The sequence below is a fragment of the Alosa pseudoharengus genome, unplaced genomic scaffold, assembly GCF_046254945.1.
Source record: "Alosa pseudoharengus isolate Yale_2024_CS ecotype anadromous, Long Island Sound unplaced genomic scaffold, YU_APseudo_1.1 YU_APseudo_1.1_scf_1, whole genome shotgun sequence".
Taxonomy (NCBI): Eukaryota; Metazoa; Chordata; class Actinopteri; order Clupeiformes; family Clupeidae; genus Alosa; species Alosa pseudoharengus.
In genome coordinates this window covers 45,174,211-45,186,353 of record NW_027468564.1, presented here as the reverse complement: position 1 = coordinate 45,186,353, position 12,143 = coordinate 45,174,211, and the positions used below count along the sequence as shown (strand labels likewise).

General features: G+C 42.7%; 1 protein-coding gene across 1 annotated transcript in view; it reads left to right on the top strand.

Annotated features, from left to right (window-relative positions):
- sorcs3a (sortilin related VPS10 domain containing receptor 3a) overlaps positions 1–12,143 on the top strand; it is a 221,268-nt gene that overhangs the window by 136,813 nt on the left and 72,312 nt on the right. The gene's annotated exons all lie outside the window — the stretch shown is intronic.

The following is a 12,143-nucleotide window of genomic DNA, read 5'->3' as shown; positions in this document are numbered from 1 at the left end:
CCTTGCATTTCTCACGCAGAAATATTACTAGGGATGTCAAGGTATCTGCATAATTATTAGAGGAGGCACAGGGATACGAGAGGATTTCTCGCAGGGTTCAGAACTAGCGCACCACTCACCAGCAAAATCAAAAAAATAAATAGCCACCGACATCCAATCAAAAAATAGTAGGCTATTCGTTGTATCCGGGTAAAATTCCAAAATAGCACATCCCCTCCCTACAACCACGTTATGCTTGTGTGGGGTTACACGTTTAAGATTTCAAAACTGCACCAACATTCTTTTTATTCAGAAATTCAACTGTCTGTCATTTGGTAAACCAGCCTACTTATGGTACAGGGCGTGTAAATCAAGCCTTTTCACGAACATTTGGCCTAGCTACTTTATGGCAAAATTATGTCTTATCTATAAACTAAACTAAACTGTCGGTCATTAAGAAAACCTAATGATTGTGTCGTTATAGCTTTGTGTAAGCCAGACATCAGCAACGTTCATTTTACACGACCAATCGCTCTCGTGGCTGCCTGCACTTTCCCTGTTGTCACGGCTGCAACTTTCGCACTCGTTTGTGCTTTTTAGCGCCGTGTTCATCAGGTCCCGGGACACCCATCTGATCCTCCATGGACCATGTCAACAATGAATGAAAATTAGCTTATTATTAACGAGTGTTATCAATTTGAGCGAGTATGCTACACATAGGCCTACATTTTTTTCTAAACATACAGGACTGCTGCAGACAATGACCTGCCAACCACCATAATGTATAATTAACTTGCTGTCCTCGGTTTCGGCATGCACATGCTTAGTCTAATGATTCAGTGACAATATAGGCTACTCAAGTGAATAAAGCAATTAGCCTAATAAATAAAATATTTGTCTCACTCAGTACATATAGGCCTACATCTGGTAAATTGGTGAGCCATAGAATATCCCAGCGCCACGATTATTATATTTCAAGATTCCAATCTATCCCACCTAAATTATGAAAAGTTATTTCTACTGACATGCTTCCTGGTGACATAAAAAAACAAATGTTTTCCCTTGATAAGGCTGACATAAGAGACATAGGCTATGCATTATACTTTCCCAGACAAAAACAAAATATAGGATGTATAGATTACAATGACAAATTCAAGGTCTCAAAGGGTTAATGCTTCTTTCCAATTTTTTTTTTATAATTAGTGAGTGAGTGCACCCCCCCCCCCCCCCCCCAATCTCACTCCAAGCTGAGCTCAAAACTTGAGAACCCTGCCCCAGTATGCTGCTCTTATTCAATTGATGCAAGTTATGGTGTAACACCAGAGACTTTCTAATGTGGAGTCACAGCACTCAAAAAATCCTCCATAGAAATGCATGGGGCTAGTTTGCAACGTTGTCTACACATATCCCACCCCTTCCTCGCCAAAATGTCGACATGTGTATACATTGAGCGAATCATGTGGTGTGAGTTGACTACTTTGAGCCAATTATGTGCTGTGTTGTGCAGACATTGTGCCAATCATGTGTTGTGAACTCGACACTGGAGCACGGTTGGTGTGGTGAAGCCTTGCGCACGCGCATTTCTGCTGATTAGGATGCCCAAAAAGCGTTGCAATATGGCCGCCGAGTGGAGGGACATGCCTAAAAGGATTTTGGTAACACTAGCTCGCTAGCTGTTTTTTTTTTTTTTTTTGGTCTCGGTCTTGTCTCGACTTTGTCTTGGTCTTGACTCAGTCTGTCTTGGCCTTGGTCTCGTCTTGGTCTCGGTCTTGATACCCTCTGGTCTTGGTAGTGTCTTGGTCTCGGTTTAGGCGGTCTTGACTACAAGTCTAGGCTCATGTGATATGCTTTTGGTGCATTAATGTGTGTTTATGCTGCTCAATGGATACTGAGTGTGAAGTGTTCTGCCATGGCCGCGATAAGGACGGAGGAGCAGAGAAAGGTAAACAAACAGTAGCCGTGGAGACAGAGCGGTATCACTGGTGTACCTCGACTGCACCCGACCTTATAAAAGGACTTAGCCGGCATGACAAGCTCCACTAGTAGTAATGCTATTGTGGATTCATCAGGATTCACTAATGCAGATACTACAGCAGCTAACATTATGAAAGCTCTTCATGCTGCTGTATTAGACTGGCGTTACCATACATGTGTTGTCAGCTGATGTCAAATGACTTGTCAATGTCATGTCACTATTGTTGGTAATTATCATGGCAGCTCTCTGAATTTTTTAAGCCAAAGCAGCTTAATGTCACCTAGTAAGTCACCTTATTGCATGGCACAGGGTCATGACCAGTGTTGGGCAAGTTACTTCAAAATCGTAATGTACTATGCATTACTTATTACTGTCATTTCAAAGTAATTTGTTACATTATAATATTACTGTCTCTGAATTGTAAGGCATTACACTACTATTGCATTACTTTTAAGTTACTTTCACCAAAATATCTAGAAATATGGATTTGCCATTCTAAATGCAGTTTATTACGCTCAATACAGCTTGCTCTTCCAATGGAGGGAGATGTGGTATAGCATAATGACTGAGCTATGCTTAAGGCAACAGTAGAATGCAGTAGGCGCAGTGCTCATAATGCAATACAAGGAACAATCATAGTCAGAATTTTGTTAAAAACCGACAAAAGGTCAAAGTCTGGTAAATTGTGATAGAAATACTGTAACTTTAAGGCCTAGGCCTACTCATTAAAATCAATAGAGAGCCTACTATATTGTAAATCAAAGCTTAAAGGAACCATATGTAAGATTGTGGCCAAAACGGGTACTACAATCACTTTCAAATTACTGTAGAGCGGTGTATCCCCTTTCCCTCCCCTCTGACTGGCAGAGTTGGCAACCGGATGACAAAACACTACTGACTTTGTGATTAGTAGATAGGTGGAGGGTGGCGCATTAGGCCAAAACACAACATGACAACATCAACATCAGTTGAGGGCTGCAACTTCACTTTTTAAATGACAATATCCTGGCCAGACTACTGTTGTCAGTGATATAAGTATTTGAAATGAACATGATTTCTTAATGTCTAGTGATATATCAGGGCAATTTTATGATTAATTGAAATACAATTTTTACATATGGTTCCTTTAATAAAGACATGTCAAGATGGTGGCCTGCTGGCCATTTCGGTGCCCTAAGTGAGTGGCTTTGAGTGAGTGACATTTAAATGATAACTCAAACACCTAAAGTAAAATAAAAGGCCTATTATTTACAGACCATTACTGTGTATTTTTAAACATACATTTCTGAAGAAATGCTGTTTTACTTATAAATGGTGCACTGTCACTTTAAGAGCATTGATCTTTACGTTGTCATAATGCCCTTTTGCCAGCTCTTGTTTACAAGCCTTATTTGTTTGAGTTACATTGATAGCACAATATTAACAATAATATGCACAATGTTAAGTTGTTTTAAGCAACCTTCATTGCTTTGGAAATGGAAGTATGCAATGACATGTTGCTTCACATTTCGTTTTGCGAATACAAGTGAATTATGAGCCTGGTATCCACCTAGCTATCTGAATGGAATGCGTTTCAGTCGACTCAGCATATCATGTGCTTCGTGTAGCCTAAATGCTTGGAAAACAAATGATTGAAGACCCACCAATTCTACTACGTGGTGATTGAGAGAACCCAAAAGGTATCAAACTTGCATGTAACATCGTGTTAGTGCATTTTGACATTGTAAACGTTATTGATGAAGAGTGAAACGCAGTTTGCAGTAAAGCTATTCATTGGTTACATTTGGGTGCCCCCTCTGTCCTTTGGTGCCCAACGCAAAGTGCGTGATGCGCGTGGTGGGAGCGGTGGCACTGCCAGGCTACATAATCTTTTTCTGCATTTCTATCCCTTTATTCTCTTCAATTTAAGTTCACAGCACAAAGCTGACATGCACAACAGCATAGTTTGTGTTTTATCAAGAATCAAAAAGATTAGCGTGGCACTACTTTAGATGTTTCATTTATTTACTTGTGCTATTTCGCGAGCTGAAAGATCTTTCGGTTTCGCACACAAAGTGCACTAACTATTATGTTCTTCATAGCATTGTCTCTGACAAGCTGAACATAATGAGCGTAGGCTTATGTCCATCCCGCAAATTGAGTCTGCCTGCGAGTCTACTGCAGCCACAGTCATATTCAACCAGTATCAGGAGATAACATTCTACTATTTTGCGTGGATTTTTTCTCCTCTGTTGTTCTCGCGTGGTGTTTGCAAATATGTATCAAAACAAAACAAGCACTTAATTTTGGGTTAAACTGCATTGTAACGCGCGTTACTGAAGTTTGTACCGAGTAAATATTACCCAATTTTTTTTTTGTAATGCCTTACATTACCGCGTTACCGCAAACAGCAATATATTACAGTAATTACATTACTTTTGTAACGCATTACTCCCAACACTGGTCATGACAATCGCATATGACATTTGCCATTATACATTTTATGAAGCGAGGTTTGTGTAAAGTGTTACTAAAATAACATTCCATAGTTCGGTACGTGCTAACAATGTTATCTTGTTATGCTACTGTCACTACTGTTCCCAATCGTACGAGTCCATTCAGATCTACTGAGGGTGCTGCTTTTAGGATACCTCGGATGGAGGGGCAGTTATTTGTGTGCGCTTTAGTGTGGGTGATTTGGGGGGCATGGGTTGAACTTCATGGGTGTGTGTGTGTGTGTGTGTGTGTGTGTGTGCTCGATGTGAATGGTTCACAGGGCCTAGAGGATAAAAAGTTTGTCTGCAGCTCTGTTTTGTAATTTGGGGCCTGTCAACACACCACCACACCAACCTCCATTTCCCCATGACAACTGCTACCAGTTGCAGCTGTAATCTCAGCCCTCGATGGTCACTAGAGGTTGAGATCAAAGTTGGAAATTGTGTGTGTGTGTGTGTGTGTGTGTGTGTTTGTGTGTGTGTATGGGGTGGGGTGTGTGTAAGGGGGGGGGGGGGGGGGGGCTACATTATATATAATGTGGCAGTTGCTAGTGGAGTTCAAACTGTTAAATTGGCATGTTGTTGTTTGGCAGAATGTAGGCTATATAGTTCGCTGTTCCAATTTATTTATTTATTTTATTTTTGCTTTTGAAGAATGAGAAGGCCCGGTTTAATTGCATGTATACATTGATCTGTTGCATAATTATGGATCACATGTGCCGTGGCTAAAATATTCTCTTTATTCTGTGACGTGTGTGTGCGTGTGTGTGTGTGTTTTATTGCAGTGCTTGTGCAACTGATATTGAGGTCTCATCAAACACACACACGCTCTCTTGCCATTTGCCTTCCCTCAACCAAAAGCTCTTTCATTCATTTTTAATCTTTCAAAGATGCTGAATTACCGAAAAAGATGAAAACAAAAGAAAGAGCAAAACTGTATTTCAGTTCAAGGGTTGGTGTTGAGTTGGCACCTTGGAAAAAATGCAAGTATGCCTACACAGACTTTACCCATTTCTGTTATCGCTTGAGAAGAATATGTGTATGACAATGTTGTGCATTTGCATGTGTCTGTGTGTACGATTGTGTGTGTTTGCATTTGTATTTGTGTGTGTGTGTGTCTATATGTGTGTGTTCAATACAGTGCTGCTTGTTTGATTGGTGAATTCAAATACAGAATTCAAATGTGTTCAATACAGTGCTCCTTGTTTGAGCTCTGTTTGTGCATATTCATCAAAAGTGTGCTTGTGTGCACTCCCTGAGATGATTTATAAACTGAATGTTGTGTGCACAAGTGTGTATTTATTTAATTTGTCAAAGTGTGCATTTGTGTGCTTTTGTATTTTTGAGATGATTCAGTGTGTGTGTGTGTGTGTGTGTGTGTGTGTGTGTGTGTGTGTGTGTGTGTGTGTGTGTTTGTGCATAGCAGGGATGATTTAGAAACTGAGGGGGTGTGTGGGGGGTGTATGCTGCTATGGGGATGTCACACTTATAAATATATGATATGAAAGTGAATTGCACGAGCCTCTTCACAGAGACACATGCTGACAGAGTAGGTTATGGCACACTGAGGGACCTGCTTTCTCTTCCTTTATATAAACTCCCAGATTACAGAGCAGTTCAAACAATCCAGATGGTACATTTGCATACACTTAAACATCTCTCTCTTTCTCTCTCTCTCTCTTTCTCTCTCTCTCTCTCTCTTTCTCTCTCCCTATATATCTCTCTATCTCTAGTCTCTCTTCTGGATTTTGTTTTTCAACCTGCAATGCTCCTTGGCTTTAAATAATATAAAAGCAAACACCTCCATAAGTTTTGCTTTGCAGGGGACCGAGACATCTTGCTTTTTTTTCCAAATCCAATTCATCCAATTTCCCTGTTATGTTGCACTACCACATGAGGAATTCACGCTCGACTGGACCAGAAGTAACTCTCAGCTGTTGTTGTTACAATGGCAAAATCACTGGCAACACTAACTTGCCCCCTCTAGCTAGAAGCTATATAATTCTAAACTGCGGTATTTTTCCTGCAAGTCAAAACTCTGTATCTTGAGAGAGATGAAAGGAAAAGCACTCGGAGGAAACCAACTGACAGGGGGTGGGTGTGAGTGTGTGTGAAGGGGGGGTTTAAAAGGCTTGATATCCGTATGTACCTAATTGATCTATGCTTCATTCAGACAGCAAAAAAGAGTCAGAGGTTCCATTTCAAATGCTGGATATATATATATATATATATATATATATATATATATATATGTGTGTCGTTTCCAGAACAAGTGGGAAATACATTCCTGAAATGAGCTAAAATGATACAAACAAGTCTCAGTCACAGTCAGTTTGTAAGACAAGACATCAGTTTTTCTCATATAGTTTTATGACTTTGCTTCATATAAGATTCTGCGGAAGGTGAAATGTCTGGTGGTGATGATTGCTTTAATTTTATTTTTTATTCCACACTGTAAAACACTATGGGCTGTATTTTGGGCCACCAGCGCATGGCGTAATACTCGTTATTCACCCGCGGAAAGTTGAATTCTGTATTTTGCACGTTTATTTTTTAAGCATTGCGCCCAGGGGTGTGTCAATTAACAACCTAGGGAGGGGCCTAGCGCGATGTCTAAAAATCGCTATCATACACCACCTAAACCTGGTCAGAAGTCAATGGCGAGTTCATATGGTATTTTAAGAGCGCATGTCAACAGTCATATTGGCAGGTGCACGCACCATCCTTCTATCATTCATGAACGCACACCAGCGCACGTCCATGCAAAGCATTACAAATTGCACGATTACAATGGGAAACATAATTAGAATAAAGATATTACGAAATACTGTACATCTCATGATGAGTAGTTATTCACCATCATTTGCAAATTGGTAATGACAGTTAAAAGTGATTAGGGAAGAGGCGAGAGACACGTATGGAGCACAGCTGAAGACAAACTGTCACGAGATATAAGCAACTCCTGCAGGATAAATGTTGTTTTATTCAGTCATTTGAGCAACATTAGGGTAAGTGTTGCTTTTTCCAGCCTATGTTTTCGATGGTAACCCATTGTCAGTCAATAGTGAAAGTAACTGCATATAACTGTCTTGTCGTTCACTGACTCCTTGGTGAAGTTAGTTTCACTTTGCCAATGAGTTCAAATAATAGACGAGTGCAAATGCGTGAAGGCTATGCTAGGTTTTAGTAAAGCATGGTTTAAGAATGACTATTCCATACGGTCTCGCAAGCAGCCTCCTTCAAATCCGCGGTTGAATGCCAAAATACCGATGCATTTATTTGACATATCGCGCATTGCGCCGTTAAAGGGAATGACAGATGTCATTCTCATTGGTTTAAAATGACGTTACACCCCAAACACACCCATATGACTGATTAAAAGACCTAGGAACACCTTGTTACGCCATGCGCTCCACTTTTGAGAACGAAACCCCTCCCAATGTGAACTGGACATCCTACTAAATTTGAATAGACTTTTGAATAGTGACAATGCACTTGTCATGAATGTCATGATAGGGCCCTATATATTCACTGTGTAACTTAATATTTTCTCATTCTCATTCTCATATGCACTGTTCATTCATCAACAGCCAGAGGTCCCACCTTCAGGTAATAACGTCTTCCTGAAAACCCTCGGAGTCTTTCTTCGTGTCCGCTCATTAGTAGCTGTGAATTATGCGAGCTAACTGCTGCTGATGACGGCCCCGGAGCACAGTCTGAGTGACTCATCCTCTGACTAATTACTACCACCAGTCAAACGAATTTTGCCATCTGCCATAACACACAAGCCGAGACTGTTTGGCTCGGGGGACAGTGCCGAGCTCGGAGACCCAGGAACAAGAAAAGGAGACGAGAAACTGAGAAATTGGACTGTACATGGGCCTATAGGTGGTGTGGATTTACCTTTTCTTTATGGATCATTCATTTCTTCTTCTTTTTCTTCTTCCTTTTGCCCCTGCCCTGTGTGGTAGAGGATGAGGACATGCATGAGTTAGAGGTGCTCTCTTTATCTCTATCTCTCTCTCTCTCTAGAGTCCTGACAAATCTTGAATCTTAACTATTATATCTGATTTTCTGCAGCTCCTGGGTCTTTGACGCTATAGGCATGCCTTAGACACCTTAAATCTGCTTTTTGGAGGGTTAACCAGAAGCCAAAAAAAAAGTTCTAGAAAGTTCTTCCAATTCGACACGGTATCTCTGTGTGAGATTATTTTAAACCCTTCACCCCACCCCCCCCTCCGGGCAAAGTAAATAAATAACCAAGGAGACAAATATGTTTTTGCGGAAAAGAAATCTGTCTGACAGGAGATACGTGTAGCGATGGCATTAGCGGAATCAGGCACCTGCAGTGTCTGACTGACAGAGAGAGTGACTGGCATGGATCGTTGGCAGCCGTGACTCAGCAGGAGACGGTCTGCTCTCACCGTGAACTGCCTGCCAATCGGAGAGGAGTGGAGAAGAGCGGAGGAGGGGGTACAAAACATCGAGGGCATCTAATGCGCCAAGGCCTCTCTAGAGCAGACAGACAAGCCTTTTTTTTATATATATATATATATATATTTTTTTTAAGGCAGGTGAAGTAGATGGTAGTTTTCAAACACTTTGCTGTTGATTTGCTGTGGGTAACTAACAGGGAATGAAGTCCTCTCCCTTGTAAGAGCAGTTGAAATCCGTTGAGTAGGTTTGTAGGGGCGTCTCGAGCTATCAATGCTTCCTGACATCTTTATTTGCTCCTCTGAGAAAATGAAGCAGATGTCTGTATGATTGACATACAAACAGACACATAGACAAATGAAATAGGCAGGCAGACATTATAGTGTTGCAAATGAAACACGTACATACAGTACATTACAGGTAGGGACAAACACAATGGTTAGATTATACTTTCAGTCAACTAATACAATATACAATACAATAATACAATATACAGAAATAAGTAGGATCATAATTGTCATCATTAATCGGATTAAGTATCATATTTTAGGATTCTTATGTTCTGTCCAGTTATAATGCTATTCCATGTTGTTTTTGCCTTGGCATAGTTAAAGAGAGGGCACCTCTTACACTGCTGGAGTTTCTCTCTGGGGTTGTCATCAGAGTGTCTATCAATCAGGATGACAGGCGGGTGTCTCGGGGGTCTGAGGGGGCTCAGACATCAGTCGGTGTATGTCAGCCTAGAGCCGTACACGGCAGGAACCACTGGACATTCAATCAAATAAGTCTATAAATCAATCCATCCATCCATCTATCCATCCATCCATCCGTCCGACCCCCAGTTGCTGTACTGTATATCCATCACCTGCACTTGAAATAGAACAAAAGAACCTGGAATTATGGACGTAAGACGCCAACGTCTATGTCCAGCTGACCTCTGTCTCTTGTTCTGTCACTGTGATGTTCATTATGAGGGTCTGAGTCATTCCCCCACCCTACCAGACACACGCACACACACACACACACACGCACACATGCACACACGCACACACACACACACACACACACACACACACACCCTCACACACTTCCCATAGAGGGCAGGGGCAGGTTGGCAAGGGTGTGGTGGGGTGGGGTGATTTATCGATGCCAGCAGGGGAAACTATGAGGCTCACTTTGTGACGGCGCGAGACTGCGGAATTGAAGCCATCAGCGACGGGAGAGAGAGAGAGAGGAGTGGAGCAAGGGTGGGGTGGTGGGGCACTGATGAATGGCCTCAGGTAGAGCTCACCTCTGCCACGCCATATGTCACTGTCCGGGCTGATGAGGAGGATTCCCAGAGGTCTAGAGAGAGGCAGGGAGGGAGGGAGGACAGGCAGGGAAGTGCACGCTGTTCTTCCTCTGTCTCGCCCAATTACATTAAACAGGGAGCGAGCCAGGGACACCAAGCACGAGCAGAGAGGCCATGAAGTACGCTGAGTGGTTGGCTTGGGATATACCACTTCACTCTTCCTCCACCTCTCTCTGTCTCTCTATCATACACACACACACACACATCATACACACACCTGGTAATGTTTGATGGCTTATCAGCAAAGATAAATGCCCGCCCATTTCGTAGCAAAATTGCCCATGTAGGTGTTTTTCTTTTTTTTTTTGCAAGATGTGAAGAGTTTGGCACAGGTGAATCTAAAAGGCTGAGCACTAATGTACAAACCTTCCCACTCTCCACCTTCCCCCTCATTACCCCCCCTTCCCACCCCCCCCCCCCCCCCTTAATGAAGTGCTGCCAAGGGTGCATCGGTGAATGGCTCCCCTGCTGAAGGATTATGGCGGAAACATACGCCTGTTGCGCCACGGAGAGCACACCTGCGCCGTAAGCCGATCTGATAAATGAGCGGCCGTTTGCCGTTGCAGTGTTTACCCATCAATAAACGTAAGCAGCGCGTCGCCGTGTATTAGAGCAAGTCGACGCCCGGGTCTTTCGACTCACTGGGAAGAGAGGGGGGGGGGGGGGGGGGAGAAAAGAAAAGAAAACACCGGATGAAAATAGCCCTCCTCGTTCGCAGCGGGGGGAAGTAGGTGAACACGGGCATCAATCAGCGTAATGGCGAAGGGGCGCGCGTAAAGCCTGTCATTAATTGTGCGGGGCCCCTGCGCTCGTGTAAACATAATTAGATCAGGGGAAATTAGGCTATGTTATGAGAACACGTGGAGGTCACACAACCTTTGAAGTGTGTGTGTGTGTGTGTATGTATGTTTGTATGTGTGTGTGTGTGTGTTTGTGTGTGTGTGTGTGTGCATAGTCTGCAACAAACAAAGTAACAAAGTAAGTAGACCATGCACTGCATAAGTGGATAAGTAGAATACAATGAAGCAATCCAAAAAGACCCTTTATGAACATTATTTTTTAGGAATCTGATCATTGGAACTGAAACACACAGTATGCTGCATGAACAGAGAACAACCAAATGCATACATTCATACATACTGTACATACATACATGCAGCATAGTTACACACATACATATGTGTATTATCAAAAGGCAGACCCTCCATAAGGGACAGATGGACCGACGCCAGTAGGATCTGGTCAGTGAGACGGAGTGCAGCAAGCACAGTGTGTCCATGTCCTTAAAGACGTGTCGCTCTTAGCCACTCTTAGTCCCCACCGCAGCCGAGGGTTGATGGGGGCATCTCGTGTCTCTATCAGTACCCCAACCCCCCTCCACCAACACACACACACACACACACACATACACACACACACACCACACACACACAGACACACACACACACACACACACACACACACATACACACACACACACACCACACACACACACACACACACACACACACACACACACCACACACACACACACACAAACACACCACACACATACACACACACACACACGCACCACAGCCCTGTCCATCCCTTCCATTAGCGCTCCCCTGAGGGTTACCCCAGAAGGGACTTCAAGTCCAAATCAATCCACTCATCCTTTGCTACCTCTCCACCCCCTGACCTCAGGTACGCTCTGGACCAGGCCTGTCAACTCCGAGCAGCACTTCTTCGTCCATGTCCTGTTTGGACTGTCGTTTGCTGAAGATTGCCTGAATGAGAAACCTTGTTAAAAATATTGTATTAAGGATATGTGGTAGATTGTTGTGAATTTTTTTGAACTGTCAAAATAGTTGTAGAATTCATATCACATCGGCTTAAAATAGCTGCTGAAAATCTTAATTGGTTTTAATGTCATTGTGGTACGACATTG